The sequence below is a fragment of the Biomphalaria glabrata genome, chromosome 16, assembly GCF_947242115.1.
Source record: "Biomphalaria glabrata chromosome 16, xgBioGlab47.1, whole genome shotgun sequence".
In the NCBI taxonomy this organism is placed as follows: Eukaryota; Metazoa; Mollusca; class Gastropoda; family Planorbidae; genus Biomphalaria; species Biomphalaria glabrata.
Window position 1 is genome coordinate 31726143 of NC_074726.1, and position 19813 is coordinate 31745955.

At 35.9% G+C, this 19813-nt stretch overlaps 1 long non-coding RNA gene across 1 annotated transcript; it reads left to right on the forward strand.

The window, feature by feature from the left end:
- The first annotated feature begins 9166 nt into the window (after nt 1-9166).
- On the forward strand, nt 9167-18032 carry LOC129923289 (uncharacterized). Its single transcript, XR_008775235.1, has 3 exons — nt 9167-9687; nt 17196-17282; nt 17447-18032. It is a non-coding gene; the product is annotated as an uncharacterized LOC129923289 (long non-coding RNA).
- Nucleotides 18033-19813: the final 1781 nt, after the last annotated feature.

The following is a 19813-nucleotide window of genomic DNA, read 5'->3' on the forward strand; positions in this document are numbered from 1 at the left end:
GGGAAAGAGAAAAGGAGAGAGATTGGAGCCCCGATGATACTCGCCCAGCGCCCCGTCCAATGTGTTATTGTAGTAATGCTGTCCTCATTTTTTAAAAATAAATTTTATTAGAAACCAAATGAGGATACTAGACTCAAAGCATACCAGACGAGAGAGGCAGAGACAACGAGAGACAGAGAGAAAGAAAGAGAGAGAAAAAATAGACATGTTGACATTTTATTTATGTGTTTGTGTGTAGTTGTTCCCCTTGGTAAGAAAGTTCATACTGTGTTGTGTGTATACATATATTAAACATAAATGAATAACAGCACCAGGGACCAAGTTTTTAAGAGAGAAAGTAGTGAACTAAAATGCTACGAAAATAAGGGCATGCGCCGACCGAGGCTCGAACCTGTGACACTGGATTCGACACCACCGCCTAGCGATAACGCACCAAGCGAAACTAGCCTCTAGACCATCGAAATGTCCAAAAAAACATTCTTCTGATCCAGAGTCATTTCGCCCGTATGCAAATTACCACCCCAGTGGTCAAAGCCCAGCTAGCCCCTGCCTCACCCTCGCAGCATCCGTTCACTAACAACTTCAATAGAGCCGACACAGACAGCCGTTAGGCATGTATTAGACAAACGATGGCTCTATCTAATTGTTTATCTCTCACAAAGACAAGTGGACAACATAAACACATTACATATAGAAGCTTCAGTGGCTACGAGCAATAATGCTGTAAACGTAAATGTAAGAGAGTGTGTTATGAAAGAGTCTCGTGTATCTAGCGTGCTTTAGTGTTATATTAGGCTAATGAGTGTATCATTATTTTAAGATAACAAGAGAGGGAAAGAAAAAATAGACATAGAAAGAGAAAGATACAGAGGGAAAGAGATAAATATATATATATATATAGAGAGAGAGAGATCGGAGCCCCGCCACAAAGAGAATCTTTCGTCATCTACAGCTCATCAAACAAATATTCGTGCCCCTAAAGACACCAGATCAGGGCCTCATCCAATGCTAAAGTCGTCTCTGAAGACTGGCCACCCTTGAGAAATAAAATACCATTTAAAGATGCTTTACTCATTTTAAAGATTAGAAGTAGTAATACCATCTCCCAATAGAACTAGGCCGTCGCAATAGGACAAATTATAAAGACTCAAGAGATGCCTACATGCCAAAATGGAAATGTGTCCTGAATGTTAAATACTAGAATCTAGAATTCTAGATCTACTACTAGACTAGTCACTAGACCTATATTTGCCCAATTTTTAAAGCTACAATGTACCTAGTCAGTTAAATTTAGCCTTTTTTTTAGGTCGATAAATAAAATACTAATACTTAGACTCTTAGTACTTACTTGTACTACTTGTAGTAATATGCTAAAACTAAAAGAATTTAATAAATAGATCTAGATTCTAGATTCAAAATTTCAATCTAGATAATAAGATATACTTTGTGAGGTTGGAGTTAGATTCATATAATATATAGATCTATACTCATACGGCATAGTCATACTCATGATACTCAGGATACTGGTAACTGGTTCTACTTTTCTAGATCTATATTAACTATATATATAAATATATATACTAGATCTATATCTATATTATGTAGTAGATCTAGTACTAGTAGTTAGAATAGTAGTAGACCTATCTATCATAATCTATGATCAGGATCAGATCTATGGCTATAGCCTATATACTAGAATTAACTAGAATACTAGATCTAGTATTCTAGTAACTAAATCTAGATCTAGTAGTAAATACTACTAGATCTATTTACTATTAGTAGGAATTACTTATTACTAGGACTAGAGTTAGAGTCTAGAGACAGAGAGACTAGATGACTAGAGAGTAGAGTCTAGATTACTCTAGATCTAGACTCTAGAGTCTAGATCTATAAATTCTATATAATATAGATCTAGATTCTAGACATATATAGATTATAATTATAGATCTAGATTCTAGAATCTAGAAGTAGATCAGATCTAGATCTAGACTCTAGATTAGTCTAGGAGTCTAGATTTGACTCTAGATTAGTCTAGATCTAGATCTAGTAGTAGACTATCACTATGATCTATCTAGTCTAATAATAATACTAATAATATAAAATAAATATTAATATAATAGAGTCTAGTAATATAGTCAAAATAGATAAAAATTAATTAAGTCTAGTACTTACCATTAGATAACAAGTCTAGGAATAAGCTGACACATTGAAAGGTACTCCACTTTGTTGGCATCAGCAAGATCTAGATATTCTAGGTCTAATTAGATCTATTCTAGTAATAATTAGTTGAAATCTTCGCGCATCAGCACAAGAAAAGAAAAAATCTCGTGGTAAGAATAATCCACTTCCGGCATGGATGCACTGATCTATATAGTTCTATATGATTGAAACAACTTTTTGTTTTTGGTTTTGTTCTTTTTGTTTTTGTTAGTTTGTTGTTGTTGTTGTTTTTTGTATTAATTTTTTTTATAAATTTTTATAAAAAAATTTAAAACTTTTTTTTTTGCTTTCGCGGGAGGAATGCGCATTTCCTTTTCAGATGTTAAACCGTACTCGCGTATTTCCGTGACCATTTGCGTACAAAAATACGCAAGATACTTGTAGGCAACACTGTGAAGATATAATTTTTTTGTGTCAATTTTGTACACCAAAAATTAGGTGATGCTTTCATTATCTGCTGGTGTGTGAGCATTTTAAATTACACAGACTAAGATTTATAAAAAAAAAATTAAAAATCTAATTCTTAATCAGTAAAAAACAAAATACAAAAGAAAACTTCGGTGTATTCATAAAGTTGTTTCTGCCTTTTTTTTTCAGAAGCTAAATCCTACTATAGAATTTTATAGGGCCTATTGATATTTTAATATATAACTATTAAATTTTTGACATCATTATTCTCATATTGTGTGTTGCTATGTCTCAGTGGCGTAGCTACCAATGTGCGGGTGGTGCGGGCCGCACAGGGCACCAAGTGGAGAGGGGCACCAAAATTCCCCCAGTGTGTATTAATTTCCTATTTCCCTGAGCTTTTCAGTAAAAACGACTAATTGTATGGACACGAACAAACATAAACTACTGTATTTTAAATATGAACTAACGATTTATAAACTAGTCATGTCGCTATTTTGTTTCATCTCCTAGACTATTTCTTCAATACAATGTAAGCTATAGAACAGTTTGAATCTAATTTACTACATTTATTTCGGACACACGGTACATGTTGTTACTACACTGATCAATGCTCTGTAATATAAAGAAGAAGAAGAAGATAGGCCAACCTTTTTTTTTACTTCATTGTTTAGTCCATTGGTTTAATCTAGATATTGAGTTTACAAATATATTTCTAAACTCTAGCTCTAAACAATTGTCTTAGTTTATTCATTTCTTTATGATTCTTAATAGTTTAATTTTTGAAATAATTCTATTGTAATGTCAATATTTTTAAATAAGCTAACCTTTGTTTTTTTTTTTTAACTAACTAGTTAATTGTAATATTGTAACGTAAACAAAATGATGAACAGTGCTCAAGACTGGCTAGTCTGGCTGGCGCCTCAAATCCTTTTAAGCTCAGACGGAGAAATCGGCATCTCTGGGTCTGTCCAGTCTGTGTAGTCTATAAGGGCCCCATACCCAGATCTATCGGGGTCCCTCATTACCGACCCATCGGTGTAGCAGAAAATGGCATCTGATGGGTAGGACTTTAGTGTAGCTGATGCCAAGTCTTGGAGTATGGCAGGTGTTAATCGCCTCTTGGTTGCTCCCTCTTGCCCTATAAGGGACATGTTTATTTGTGGGGCTGGCAATCTCCTCCACGGAGGGCAAGTATTAATACTTCTAATAGGAATTCTATCAGTGGAGAGCCCAGATGATTTTGACAAATTGGCCGCAATGTGGAGGAACGATCGCATTTTTATGCGGTTCCTCTCTCTCCACTGTTGCACTAAGATTGTGGTGGGTAGCCAGGTCGCCCCTTTTGTAGCGCTCGTAGGCCGTAAGTACCGCCCTCTCCCTCCTTAAATGTAAAGGGGCCACGTTTGTTAAGATTTCATCATCTTCATTTAAATCCAAAGATGGATTCAATGAGTGGTGGAGGTTATCCCCGAAAATAGACAAACATGAGACCAGCAGAGCTCACATCGCTTGCTTGGAGGGATCACGCTAAAAAACAAATCATACAGCATGTAAAACAAGCCAAATATTTCTCTATTATTTTTGACAGTACACCTGACATCTTAAAGCTGGATCAAACTTCCCAAATTTTACGGTACGTTGTCATGGAGAATGACGGGGTGCAGGTTCGTGAGTCTTTTATTGACTTCATCGACACAAAGGACAAGCATGCTGCTTGAATCGCTGAGATGATTCTAGAGAAACTGCGTTCGGATGGCTTAGACATAATGGACTGCAGGGGTCAAGGCTATGATAATGCTGCGGTCATGAAAGGTCAAAACTACGGTGTCCAAAAACGTATTCTAGAAGTCACTATTCATTGCTGTTGCTGTTCAGTCTTTTAATTTTCTCACCTATCTTGGATTTTGGGCTCCTGTATTAACTGAAATTAGTGATGCGCAATTCTACCTTCAAACAAAAAGGATTGTCTATTCGAGACTGCTCACTCAAACTAAAAACATTAGAGACATTTTTAAGTTGTAATCGACATCGCTGAAGCCAGCATTACCTTTGCCGAAAGCGTGTGTTCAGATCTGAGAATCAGTACAGAACCTCAAAAACGTATTGGCCAAAAGAAAAAGATGTTTGGTGAGAAAAGAAACTACTCTGTACTTACACACAAATAAGAGCTACGAAGGGAAATTTATTCTACCTTGGACAGGATTGTTCAAGAAATAATCACCCGATTCGAGCAACTTCATGATGTAGCAGATAGATATGAATTTTTGTCGCCTTCCCAGCTAATAAATCCTCAGGTCGAAATCAATCTCGATAGTACTCCTAGCGACATTGATAAAAACAAATTTCTGCTGGAGCGAAAGAGGCTTCAACGGTTTGTCACAGTTTCATCAGAAGCCTCCGAGCTTCCAAAACCTGTTGAGCTCTTGAAATTTATAAATAAATATCAGCCTGATGATTCAGTCCCGAATATCGTCATCATGATTCGCATATTTTTGACTATTGCGGTAAGCGTCGCTACATGCGAGAGAAGTTTTTCCAAACTTAAACTGATCAAGAACTACTTGCGATCAACGATGACTCACTAATTTGGCCTTTTTGTTCATTGAACAAGAGCTGGTGGAAAAAAATGGATTTCGATAAAATTATTGATACTTTTGCCAGCAAGAAAGCGCGTAAAATTCATTTGTAGTATGTTTTTGTAAAAGTGATTTTTTTTTTGAATTAACAATATTTGATTTATGAATACATATTATTTTGAACAGGTTTTGCAATGTTATTAATTAGTTAGTTGTTTTTTTTTTTTTTGGGGGGGGGGGCATCAAGATGAGGTACCGCACCAGGCATCATACACTCTAGCTACGCCACTGCAGTATGTCTCGCCTAGATTGTAATTTGGTTCTAGATGACAATTTCACTTTTTGTGAATAGTGTGAAATTGGGAGGGGAGGGGGGAGATTCATTACTAGTAGAAGAGGAAAAGAAACTAATTATTCAAACAATGAAAACTTATCGCGAATACCGAATAATTGTAAACAGCTGTATATGGGACGGGAGGCGAAGGAGGTGGAACTACACATTAATTCGGTGACGGGTGCAGATTTAGCCAAGCTATGGTAGGCCATTTAAAACAGAAAACTATGCCAAAAAGAAGAACTAGAATCTATTCAAGTTCTAAGATGATTCAGGGTGAGTAGGGGAAGGGGGAGGGGTAGACCCACATAATAAATATGTAAGGCTTTCAAACTTTCAACGGAAAAGTCAGGAAATACACGTAAATAATGTTTTAATCCATGTCTCCGTGGGATAAATTTTATCGGCACCAAAAGAAATAAATGCACCGTTCTAGCATGATCCCAAAGCAGATCATAGCCCAGCGACATAGAGGGGCTCTCGCCTTAAGGGAGAATACTTTCTCACTGTCAAGACATCGTACGAATATTAGTGTCTGATATGACACTCGTTTAGCGACCAAAGCAAAAAATGTCCATGTTGACTAAAAGACTAAAAAGAGTTTTTGTAAAAAAATATCCACATTGCAATGAAAAAACAAAGTAGATTAAAAAAAAATATTGATAACAATTAGGAGTTTATAAAATCTAGATCTAGTAAATAAAATGAAAAATGCATTTGCAAAATGTTGGATTTATTTCTCATATTCTTTTTTATTACATTTACATAACATTAAATATGAAACTTGTCTTCGAGTCTGAATATTAAAGAGGATTGCATAATTTCTCGTGGATACAGCTGTGACCAACATATTTTGCCACATCCAGCGCAGGCATAAAAATTGTCTACTGCGTGTCGATTTAGATTTTCTTTACGCCGTCTACGTCTGTCATCGGCAGCGGATTTTCTTTTGGTCTGAAATATGTATCCCGCGGCCTTTGTAAGTGATCTCCATCTGTCTCGTTCCGAAGCCGCCTGCAACCAGGAGCTCTCTTCTATGTCAGTTAAAGTAATTTGTTGCCTAAGCAATCTTTAAAGCGTTTCTGCGGGACATCTCTGTTACGCTGACCACTTCAGCTCAACAAAAAAGATTGCCTTTGGCATACTGTCGTCCCCCATAAGGGAGACGAACTCTGCCAAGCATAATTGTCGGACTATAAAAAGTCCATCTATACTGTCCATACCGACGTCCGCAAGAATATCGCTGTTTGTAGTGTGGGTTTAACAGTCCAGCGCGCAGCCATCCGTAGCGACATGTGAATACCCACTTGTTCTCCCCCCTCTTGTTTTTTCGTGGGGTTACTATCGGTGTAAACGCGTCACAGGTCAGCTCATTAACACAGCCAGCCCGTAACGTCATGCGATCAGAATGCCTAGTTACGCTGTTGTTGTTTTTTTCCACCCACATTTTTAGCAAGAAATAAGCAAAATTCTAATTTTTTAAAAAATTATTGGGTAACAATTTTAGGAGAGTGGACAACATTTTAGGAGAATTCTGGCAATTTTTAGTAGAATTTTAATTTTTTAGGAGATTTTAGGAGCGCTAAGAACCCTGTGATAAGGAGAGGGGAGTTTTATTAATGTTACCAGGGGAAAAAAAATAATTTTATTTCCATTTAAATTATAAATAAATTTTGGAACATAAACCTCAAAAAAAAAAAAAAAAAAAAAGTAAACAAAGACGTCTTTTGAGTAAAAAAAAAATAAGACCTTGCTATACTAGATAGGCTCGACAGGATGGCTGCCTGTCGTGCGGTTTGCGCGCTGGACTGTCGTTCACATTTATCGATGGTCGAGGGTTCAAACCCTGCCCGCTCCCATCCCCCGTCGTCCTGCGGGAGGTTTGGACTAGGAAGTAATTATCTTCAACTCTGAAGGAACATCCGAAACATGTAAAACATTTTACAAAACATTTTACAAACATTTTTGTTTCTTTTTTTTTTTATTTGAGAACTGTCAAATTTCTAGTGATGGGCAAGAGTGAACTGGAAAGTTGCTAACTTTTAGTTTAACTAAAAAAAAATTAGTTAAGGCCAAAGTTTAATTTAAAAAAAATAGTGTAGTTAAAATCCTAGTTTAATTAATTTTTTTTAGTTACAAACTAAAAAGTTTAATTACAAATTTTACAAACTTATTTAACATACATAGGCCTACGGTCAAAACCAATAAATATTTAGATATATATGTAATTCGGAGAATATATATAATGAAGGATAGAGAGGAGAATAAACTAGAGGGTGCACAGGTCACTAGAAAGCCTTTTGACCTTTACCCTATAATGGCCGCTATTCCCGCCTTTTAAAAAAAATACATATGTTCATTATATTTCTAGCAAGTTTCGCTGCTTGATAAATCCTGATAATTCCTTGCTTCTATAGATCTACATTTTGCTGCTTTTTTTTTTTATTAAACACCAGTGTGTTCCTGTATAGCTGCAGGCAAATAATTTTGCTTTACTATATAGTTCTAAAAGAAATGTCGACTCTTTTTATTTAAAAACTTTTTACTAGATAGATCTAGACTAGATCTAGATCTAGATCTAAAGTTAGAGTCTAGACTAGTGACGTCTAGTCTATTAGTATTAGTATTAGTCTATTACTACTATTAGATCCATAGTCGTAATAGTCTATATTTAATTATTTTAGTCTCTTAGTCTTAAGTAGAGTCTAACTCTTAGTAGTCTTAGATCTAAATGTAAATTTAAAATTATAAGTCAATAATATAAATCTATTAGTTTAGAGATTCTACTATTCTAGAATTAGAGTCTAGATTAGATCTAGATATATCTAGAAAATTCTAGATTACTTATTAGATTATTAAATTAACTAAATCCAGACTAGATCTACATCTACTTCTATTATAATTTATACTTATATCTACTATCTAGATCTATTAGAATTTATTAGATCTAGATCTAGTATTATCTACTAGAGTATATTATATTATAGTAGCCTATATTATAGATCTAAATACCCATATCTTGTTATAATCATAATTATAATAATCTAAAATCTCTAGATAGATGAGTTACTAAGATATCTACTAGACTCTAGTAGCTAGATCTAATTCTAGATCCAGATTATATTTCTGATCATTTCGTTTGTAGAAGATATTAGATCCAGAATATTCTAGAATCTAGAGTTAGTTAGCGAGTAAACATGCAGTTTTATCATTACTTCTAAAAAGGTAACTTATATTAGCACTTGGACAATTACTTCTAATTTCTTTCTATAATAGTATCATTCTAGTCTAATCTAGTGATTCTATTAAGATCTACATCTATCCCATAAAGACATTTAAATCTTTTTTCATGTGCACAAGTAAATGTTTATTACATTTTGCTAAAGAGATTGTTGTTTATATTTTTCATTTTTGGCTGTTTCATCCTTAAAAAAGGTCAAAATAGTTAGTAAAAGTTTAACTAAAGTTTCTTAGTTTAGTTAAACTAATTTTTTCAATTTGTGATTAACTAAAAGTTTAATTACTTTTTTTTAGTTCAAACTTAGTTTTAGTTTAACTAAAAAAATTTAGTTTAGTTCCCATCACTACAAATTTCTCTAATTACATATTTATAATAAAGAAAGCAGACAGCTGGATTTTCTCTTTCAAAGGCCGCGGGACACACATTTAAGGCCAAACGAAAATCTACTGCCGAGGACTGATGTCGACGGCGAAAAGAAAATCTAAATCCACCAAAATGGAAAATGGTTTTGTCTACGCTGAATGTGGCAAAATATGTAGGCCGCAGCTGGGACTGGTTAACCACGGGAAATACTGCATACCTAATTAATCTTCGGACTCGAAGACACGCCTTATTATCAGTATATTGAACGAATTCCAACTGCTACATTAGTTTTACACGTAACGTAATTCATTCAAGCGAAGCAAAACATTGCATTGACCGGAAGTTAATAGTTTGAGGCCACCTAGATCTAGAATAGACCTACTTTGAGTGGAAGCAGACGTGTTGTTGTTATTGGTGTTCTTGTGTACAATATTTCTTTTTTGGATAATTTAATGTGATTCAACTATTGGATATTCCTTACAACTTGGATTATTGAAATAGCACGGATTATTGGAGCAGATTGGATTATTTATTACTCAAAGGTAGGACTCTTCTTAGAATCAAAAATAGAAGAAAAAACTAACTTTGAACCTCGTAAGTTTAAAATTCATTCGCATGACAGATGACTACATCTATCTTTAGATTCTAGATATATAGAATCTAGATAGATCTAGATCAACTGACTTGTCGGGAGAGCTTGTAGATCTACATAAGGAGAATCGAGAACTAGATTCTAGATCTAGATTAATAGATCTATATATATCTAGATGATTGTAGATCTATTATCTAAATGATTAAATGTAGAGACTAGAGTAGGCAAGATTAGATCATTAGATACATACTACATAGACTGATAGAGTCTACTAGCTTCTAGATCTAAATGATTTGTCTATAACATTAAGTATTGATGAAATCTTACAAATAATGAAGAAATTATATAAACATACTCATTATAGACTCTAGATCTATGAGAGATTTATTGTAGATCTAGATATACTGATATAGTCATATAGAGTCTAGATCGATTACTAGATCTAGATCTTTTACTTTTAGCATTTTCCAGTTTTCATTTGATGCTCAATGAAATAAAGATCTCTAGATCTACATCTACTAGTTTAACTAGATCTAAATTTATATATTTAGTCTATCTACTAGAATCTATATAGATCTTCTTCGTTCTCTAGATTTAATTTATAGCTAAAATGCAGAAGATTTTTTTCTTCTATTTTTCTTCTTTTTAAAAATATAATCGAATGCATCTTACCCGTCCCAAGAACTTTTAATTATTTAAATTACTAATTATTATACGCACGCACTTAAAACACATATATCAGGGTCGGCCTTTGGCATAGGCAAACAAGACAGCCGCCAAGGCCTAGGGGGGCTACAATTGGCGGGGGCATCGCACAGGACTTAAAACATTTTTTAAAAGAAAAAATAGCAAAACTTGTGCCCAATCTTATTGTTAGTATACACTAGCCAGGCAGCCTGACTAGGTTTTAAATAAATTGCTTAATTTTCTTTTCTTTTTCGCTGTTTTTTTTATTTTATTTTTCGATTTGATATGGGGATACCAAATTCACTTTGCATAAGGCCTGCAATTATCTAAGGCCGGCCCTGGACACACACGTACACACTTAATGCACTCACACACACACACACAATGATGCTTAATCTCCTTAATCGTGCTGCAATTGACGTCTGCCACTGTAAGGTTGGAAAGAGTAATCCAATTAGCCGTAAGGTAAGTGAAACTCTCAGACATTCACAACAGTTGTTGCTGCATCAAAAGTTTCAAGCAATGACTGCACATACAACACCACACTTTTAATTCCCATGTATCTCTAATAACCTTACCCCAATTTTTATGTTCTCTTCTGCATGTTTCTTTTTTTTTTCCTTTGTTCTATTTTTTTTGTTTGTGATCAAATTCTCACGTTTTCACTTTAGTTTTATTATATTATTGTGTTACATTATTAGTTTGAATGTTACATTTAAATCGTCAACGTCTCTTCAATCCTTTTACGTAGTAAAAATACAACTCTTTGAATCACATGTTGCCCCCAAGTACTACAAACATATTTGTACCCGTAAATTACTGATAAGTAGATCATTGAAGCTTTGCTCTTAACACGGAACAGAAATAAGAACCGATTCGCAGCTTAGTCCATTCTTTACACATTTTTTTAAAAATATTTTGTCAGTCATTAAGAAAAAAACAACAACTCCACAAACCGCATTATACCCCCCCCCCCCCCCCCCGTTTTTTTTCCAAAGAAAAAAACATACACATACTTTTTTTTGGCTCTTATATTCACTGGGACAATGTTTTAGGATTTATAATTATTGATTCAGAATAGAGGCCAACGTGTAGGTCTAGATCTAGTCGTTCTAAATTGTTCAGCAAGTTAGTGTTAATTAAACTCTTGACATTTCAATCTGTAGACGATTTATTCACTCAAACACACACACGCTTTCTCACAGAGTTTTCCCACAGATGTTTCGTATTGTTTGCAAAAAAAATTGATAATCACTCTGATCTAAGGAGGATCACTAGATTCACTCTGAGTATTATCTAGATCAGTGCTTCCCAAACATCTTCCTTAACGGAACACGTCGGAAATTCTGATTATTTAGCGGTCTGTGAAGCCTTAAAAGTCATCGACTCTCAACTCGGCGAGGGACATTTGAGGGCAACACAGATCGTTGTGGTCACTGACTCAAAATCTGTATTACAGGCTTTGCAAAGCCCTGGACCATGGGCACCCAATATCGACACTGTCATCATGGCCTCACACAACATAAAGCAGCGCTATGGCACTCCTGTAATAATGCAGAGGGTACCGAGTCACATAGGTGTGACTGGCAACAGACTCCTTTGCCCACCAGGGAGGGCAAATTCCACCAACTGAATAGGCTGTAAGTTTTCATCATGCTCTGGCTATAATTAAAAAAAAAACAGAAATGGATAAGTGGTTTGAGTGCTGGGACAAGTCCCAAAAAGCACGTGGAGTCTGGGAGCGCATGAGGCGCCCTGACAACACTTCCCAGTGGTGGAGGCTGTCCAGGCCTGAGCAGGCTATTATAGCACAGTGCAGGACAGGCCACTGTTCTGTTGGCTCATATTTCTCGCGGCTATGGCCAAATTTCGATCCACGGTGCCCCCGCTGCGGGGAGGAAGAGGAAACCGTGCCTCATATTCTGTTTGACTGCCCCAGACATGCTGATCTCCGCCTCAACAGGTCTGGGAAACCAAAAATTCTCGACCTGTATGGTGACGTGTATGCACAACGCAAGACAGCAGGTTTCTGTCCAGGGCTTTTGCAAGAGAGGATTTAAGCCTCTCAAGCCCTCATTCAAATGGAGTTTGATGATGATGATGATTATTATTTAGCGGAACAATTTACTTATTTTTTTTAGAGAGGCTCATTCCCTTAGTAGCATACTCGTAATATTCGACCTATTCCAGTAGTCTGTGGACCCCAGATACCAGGATATTAAGGGGGGGGGGGAATATTTTAGAGCACGCAACTTTCATTTGTGGATCAGTTGGGGGGGGGGGGGGGGCGGGGGAGTTGGTTTTCCGTGCTGCCTTTAGGCGCTCAGTAAACACAGCTCTGCCCGGGTGTCGAACCTCGAGCCCCCTTCTAGTTAGCCAAGCCAAGTTCAAGCGCACTTGACCTCTCGACCACGCTTCCCGCTAATTACAACAGATTTTTACTGAATTAACAGATTTTTACTAAACTGTGAATGAACGTTGTTTTTAGTGACTTGGCTGTGTGAGATTTAGCTTTTGAGATATGAAGGGAGAATGAGCCTTGAGGGATTATGGGCGCGACATGGCCTAAATTGTGCCGATGTGCCGAAAATCCCAAAATATCATTAATATATGTAGCTTGTGGAACACATATTCAGGCATCGCAGAGCACTAGGGTTCCGCGGAACACAGTTTGGGAAACACTGATCTGTGTAGAAATAAGCATAAATACACAATTTTAAATCAGTGCTAAACGAAGAAGGAAATATAATTTTTCACTCAAGACATTTAAAAGGTCGGCTTTAGTTCTAAACAAAGTTTACAAAATAACATTCCAATTTATTGATACATTATTCGACCTATTCCGAAACGTAAACTTTGTAGAACAAATACTACGCACATTAAAGATTTGTATTACTGCACTGAAGATTTATAGGAACAAAAAAGTCGTCGTACCATCATCTTCACTAATATGATAATAAAATACTGACTACTAATTCTCATTCTTAAGAATTGAGATGACAGTGTAAATTAGTGGACGCAAACTGCAGCTCCTCGACTCCTTGACTGTGGCTCTACCACAAAAAAAAAAAGAAAAAGGTTTAGTGCCGTCACGGAGGATTATTTACAATTTTGCTTTGTTAGAGACTAGGGAACTTGTTGAAAATGCAAACTTACATAAAATGGAAGACATGATTTCAGAAAGCTCTAGAAACATGTGTAGCGTTATTTCCTTTTCAATTCATTCGACCAACAAAGCATCAAAAGGTATACAGGTACACATTTAAAAAAAAAAAATACTCCTGTACCCTCGGAGCGACAAAGGCGCGACTAAGATGCATGCAATTCTTGAGTAATAATCTCCCCTAAAAGCATTTATGAAAAACCTTTGGGTATATTGCCACTATCGGAAATAACGCGGGGAGTAGATATATAGCAAAAGTGCCAGAAAACTTTAAAAAAAATACATCTGATTCTATTAGAAAAATATTACCTCGATTTCAACATGCGAAACTAGAAGCAATGTAATTGGTAATAAAGATTATCAATTACATTGTAGATAAAGCTCACTACTATTACCCAATTCAAAGAATATCTACATGATTTAGAGAGTGAGTATGCAGATCTTCTGATGCTCGCGGGCAGGGTCGGACTGGGTATCAAAATCGGCCCGGGCATTACCACAAATGGCATGTCATATATTTTCGGTCGGGGGTAATTTTTACCCCACTCCGCAATTTATATATATATTAGTGTGTGTGTATATATGTAATTAATCTTCATTACATTCTGATCTTTCATTCTTTCAAACTCTTTTTATACCCTAGAATACTATCTTCCTATAATTAGTGGAAAAACAATACACACCGCCAAAGGGCAGCTAGGGAGTCCGGGGGAGCGCTGCGAGCTCCCTCCAGTGGGGTCCGGGGCGATGCCCCGAATCAAGCATTATTTCCGTTATTTTAAGCTTTAAAAATGCCAATTCTGAGGTATCTACAGTGCAATTAGCCTGCTACTCTTCCTATAAAAAAAAATCAAAAACCAAATCTACTATTCAATGGAGTCCAGCGACTGGTAGAAAATGGTAAAATGCTTTAGTTTTTGTATTGGAGAGGGAAGGGAAACTACAAACCCCCTTTTGGCTACGCTCATGAAGTTTGGAAACTGCACTGGGGCAGTAAGTAAAGTTTCCCTTTCAGACAATGGGGTCTGAGGCAAGTGATGGTTTGAAGACCCTCCCCTCCCGGCTACGCCCATGTGTTATATTATATGTGTAAGCCTAATTCTCTACAAAATATATAAAGTTTGATAAGGCATCGAAAACTGGATGTATGCATTCGTATGATTACATAATGTATTCTATTTATACATGTATGTAGTCTGAAAACTATAAACAATACAATATTAGCCTAATGAGTTTGAAGCTTTTTGGTATTACTTATAGATCTAGATTACAGACTTTTCTTCAAAAAATAATATTGTTACGTCTTACGCATTTCATGTGTCAATCTAGTCATGCATGTTGATCTGTGACTTAAAATATACTAAATCATTGGTTTTCCTGGCTGACTTAGGCAACCCATTCCATTAAAAGAGAAAGCAGAACGGTTAGAGAGGCACTTACTTAATGTGAAAAGCTCTTGCTTTTATAAACATAAAAAATAATTAATGTAAGTACCAGATCCACAAGTTTGTAACAAAATAGTTTCGGGTCAATTTCGTGTCGTTTTTTTTTTTTTCGTTCATGTGGCCCCCGACACGAGTGTTGGAAATAAAAAATGGCCCACGGGTCGAATTAGGTTGAGAATCACTGCGTTAGAAGTTTCGTTGGTTACTAATGGGATAAGATGTAAAGCATCTCGCGTCAGTGTTGACTCAAATAAAAGCATTTCTTCTTGAGAAAACTATTGGCAACAAAGTTGGCTTTAACATCTCATCTATATCATCATCATCAACATCATTTGAGTGAGGACTTGTGAGGTTCAAATCATCATCAACATCATTTGAGTGAGGACTTGTGAGGTTCAAATCATCATCAACATCGTTTGAGTGAGGACTTGTGAGGTTCAAATCATCATCAACATCATTTGAGTGAGGACTTGTGAGGTTCAAATCATCATCAACATCATTTAAGTGAGGACTTGTGAGGTTCAAATCATCATCAACATCATTTGAGTGAGGACTTGTGAGGTTCAAATCATCATCAACATCATTTGAGTGAGGACTTGTGAGGTTCAAATCATCATCAACATCATTTGAATGAGGACTTGTGAGGTTCAAATCATCATCAACATCATTTGAGTGAGGACTTGTGAGGTTCAAATCATCATCATCATTTGAGAACTTGTGAGGTTCAAATCATCATCAACATCATTTGAGTGAGGACTTGTGAGGTTCAAATCATCACCAACATCATTTGAGTGAGGACTTGTGAGGTTCAAATCATCATCAACCTTCTCAAAGATAAATGAAGAAATCGGCTTATAGACGTTAAACCAAAATTGTGCCAAAAATTAAAAACATTACTAAACAAAGCTGTCTTACGTTTCGTTTACCTAGGAAGAGTATTTGAAGTGTTGTTTTTTAAAGATATTTTTTATGTTATTTATATTGTTATACTTTAAAATAAATATTGTTTTATATAAGTATGACAACAAGTTTTATTTAATGTACTTGTTAGTTAATGTAAGATATATTGGCAAACGCAAGGTGGAGATTGTACATTGAATTCTAAATATTCCAATAATTATATCTCATCGAGAGCGAAGCTTAAGTTATAATAGTTATCTCTTTCAATCAATTTAAATTCGGTAATTTAAAAAATATGTCTCTTTCGGATTACGAGTTTGGCGACCACTGGTCTAGGTGATCATTTTTATGCACTATGTAGCGCTGCGGAGGTGAGGTGGCTGAGGGTAAAGTGCTCGGCTTCCGAACCTATGGTCCTGGGTTCGAATCTAGGTGAAGACTTGTTTTTTTTTTATTTTGGGATATTTATGGCGCCTCTTAGTCCACCCAGCTCTAATGGGTACCTGACATTAGTTGGAGAAAAATAAAGACGGTTGGTCGTTGTGCCAGCCACATGACACCCTCGTTAACCGTGGGCCACAGAAACAGATGACCTTGACATCGTCTGCTCTGTAGATCGCAAGGTCTGAAAGGAAATTATATTGAGCATTCTAAGCTCTTCTGTTTACATCACAAAATGTATATTCTGTCTGACTCAGGCAACCCACTCCATGCTCTGTTTATAGCACAAAATATATATTCGGTCTGACTCGGGCAACCCATTCCATGCTCTAATAGCACTAGGGAAGAAGGAGCATTAGCATAGATTTGTCTTATCATGGGACAAGGAATATGCGTTTAGTTTTGAGTATTTCTGGGTATTTTATTAGGTTTTGTTTACAGAACATCTACACTGGTTTTGTCTTGCCAGTTGCTTGCAGCTACGAACCAACGAAGGAGTAATGAACCATGAGAGAATGTAACGGGTTGCCTGAATCAGACAGGAAAACCAAAGACTTAGCAGAGTTTGAGTCATTGATGAACACGCATGACTAGATTGACACATGAAAAGAGTAGGACGTATTTATCTTCATTTTTCGAAGTAACGTCTGTAATGCATAAGATAAGATAAGATAAAACGAACATGTTTTTTTACGAAACAGTAGTTCATTTTGTATCGTCTGCTACTAACATGTTCAGACTTTTAATTGATGGATTTTATAGAACTTTCGAGTTGAACTAACTAAAACTTGAAAGTAAGAAAAGTTTATTTCCCCTTTTCAGACTTTGCGATCAATATGGCAGATGATGTAAAGGTCATCTGTTTCTGTGGCACACGGTTAATGAAGGTGTCATGTGGCTATCTTGATAGTAAGTTTAAATAGAAATAACTCACAAAATAATACTTTTAAGGATATTTACAATGGTCATTTGTTCCGCTTCTTTTTTGGTTTGTTTTTTCTACAAATCTTTTTGCATAAAAAAAAAATCTTTTTGTATTTACATTTTAGCGTTTGTATTTTAATATCTTTCAGCAGTCTCTAATCTAATGAGCTTCAATGTTAATCAGCTAAGTAAAAATCATTTCACCCGTTCCATGTAAATATGCACCTGCAACTCAACTATACGTTTACCTTGCTTATTGAGGTAATTAGTAAAACAGTGGACAGTCGTCAGGAGATTGACTGTAGAATGGGGTTGATTTCGATACTTTACGATTCTTTCCGATTACCCGGCTGGTTCGATTAACCGGGTGTACACTACTGAATCACTATTTTTTCCTCCTCATCTATAACGCGTATTGAGCTTACTTAAGAAATCTATAAGTAATGTAAGTTCCCCTTTCAGATCTTGCCATCTATAAGCCCCATGGTTAACAAGGGTGTAATGTGCTCAGCACAACGACCAACCGCCTTTACCTCTCCCCAACTAATGTAAGGTACCCATTAGAGCTGTGTATTCATCAGGTTCGAACCAGGGGCCCCGTTTCGGAAGACAAACGCTTTACCACTCAGCCACCGCGCCTACTGTTAAGAGGATTAATTTTTACATGGTATTACACTTCTTAGTGTGAATTATAACTAATACAATGTACTAAACTATAAGAACAGAACTAGGGACACACACACACACACATCTCTCTCTCTCTCTCTCTCTCTCTCTCTCTCTCTCTCTCTCTCTCTCTCTCTCTCTATATATATATATATATATATATATATATATATATATATATATATATATATATATATATATATATTGCCTTGATATAGTTCTATATTAGTACATTTCAAATGCGTTATGCATTTCCAAAAGAAAGTTTACAAAATAAGATTCACATTTATTGATACATTGTTAGACCTTTTTTAAAATGTACACAGGCTAGTACATGTAATACAGATATAACAAATTTGTGTACTGGTCAAATCTTTTTGCTGAATTTCTGCAATCGGCAGACCTTATCTTCACTAATTTGTTAACATATTAGTGACTATCAATTCCAAATCTTCACATTGGCGCATACCACGTTAACAGGCAGCCATCCATACTCAGGCGCACGCACACACACACACTTGAAATTGTAAGAAGTATAAGATGAGAGAGAGATATATTTATAGAAAGATTAAGCGAAAGAGTAGCACCTTGAGTAAAATCACTAAATTTAGAAAGCCTTCAGGAGAGAAGATTCAAAAGTAAAGCAGCATACATAAAACACTGAACCAAAAACAAAATGTAATAAAATACTCAGAAAGACACAAAGATAAAGGCACATTCCTAGTCACATAGGCTAGGACAGATTTGTACAAATGCTCCTTCTTCCCTAGTGCTATTAGAGCATGGAATGGGTTGCCTGAGCTAGCCAGGAAAACCAGTGACTTGGCAGAATTTAAGTCATTGGTGAATATGCATGACTAGATGTAGAGGCATGACTCGTAGGACGTAATCATCTTCCTTTTGAAGTAGCGTCTGTATTTTATAAGATAAGACAATAACATGGATGTAAAAAAAGGAATGTAGAACCTCACTTCTATCAAAATTCATTTTTTTTCAATGTCATGGTAAAGCCAAGAAAAATCATACCTATGACGACTATTTCAAATAGAGTTTTTTCATCTTCCAACACATGTACCGGAAGCTCTAAATTGGAACCAGTGAAATCTGCCCGTGTGGAGTATAACCAGAGAATGCTGACCACTTCCTCCAAAACTGATCTCTTTACCAAGAGGCCCGTATAAGACATTGGCCCCAAATCACCCCAATAGAAAGAAAACTACATGGAGAGCTCCCTGATTTGGAAACCACTGCGCAGTTCATCTCATGTATTGGTCTAGTCATCTGAACACTCCAACATAACAATGAGAACGAAGGAGAAGAAGAAGTTCATCTTCCGGGATCAAGATATATAATCAACTAAATAAGCGGATCTACACGAATAAAATAATCTTATTTGACTCGACCTACGTTATCTCTCATTGAGAGCAAATGTCGACAGTTTTTAGCGATGTAGATACTGCATTTACCAGCAGAATGTTTTAAAATTAAGGAATTTTTTTTTTTGGGGGGGGGGCTTGTTAAAAAAATACAAAGCTAAAGATGCATCCTCATTTTTAGACAAAAATTATTTCCGGTCATAATGGCAATGTCTTCGTTTTCAGATATGAGTGCAATGATTCACAACTCAACTAAAACTGGGAATTTTGAGAAATGTTCACTACATTATATACGTTACAAAAAAGGCTTTAAAAAAAAAGCAGCAATTAATGCTACTTTTTGGAACACAAACATTTTCTTTGAGAAATATATACGGATTTAATCTGCATGTTTACTCAGACAACCAAAATAATTCAGCTTGTACCACCACTTCAGTCTAGTACTATTTCTTTCCCTTGTTTGAAATACCAAAA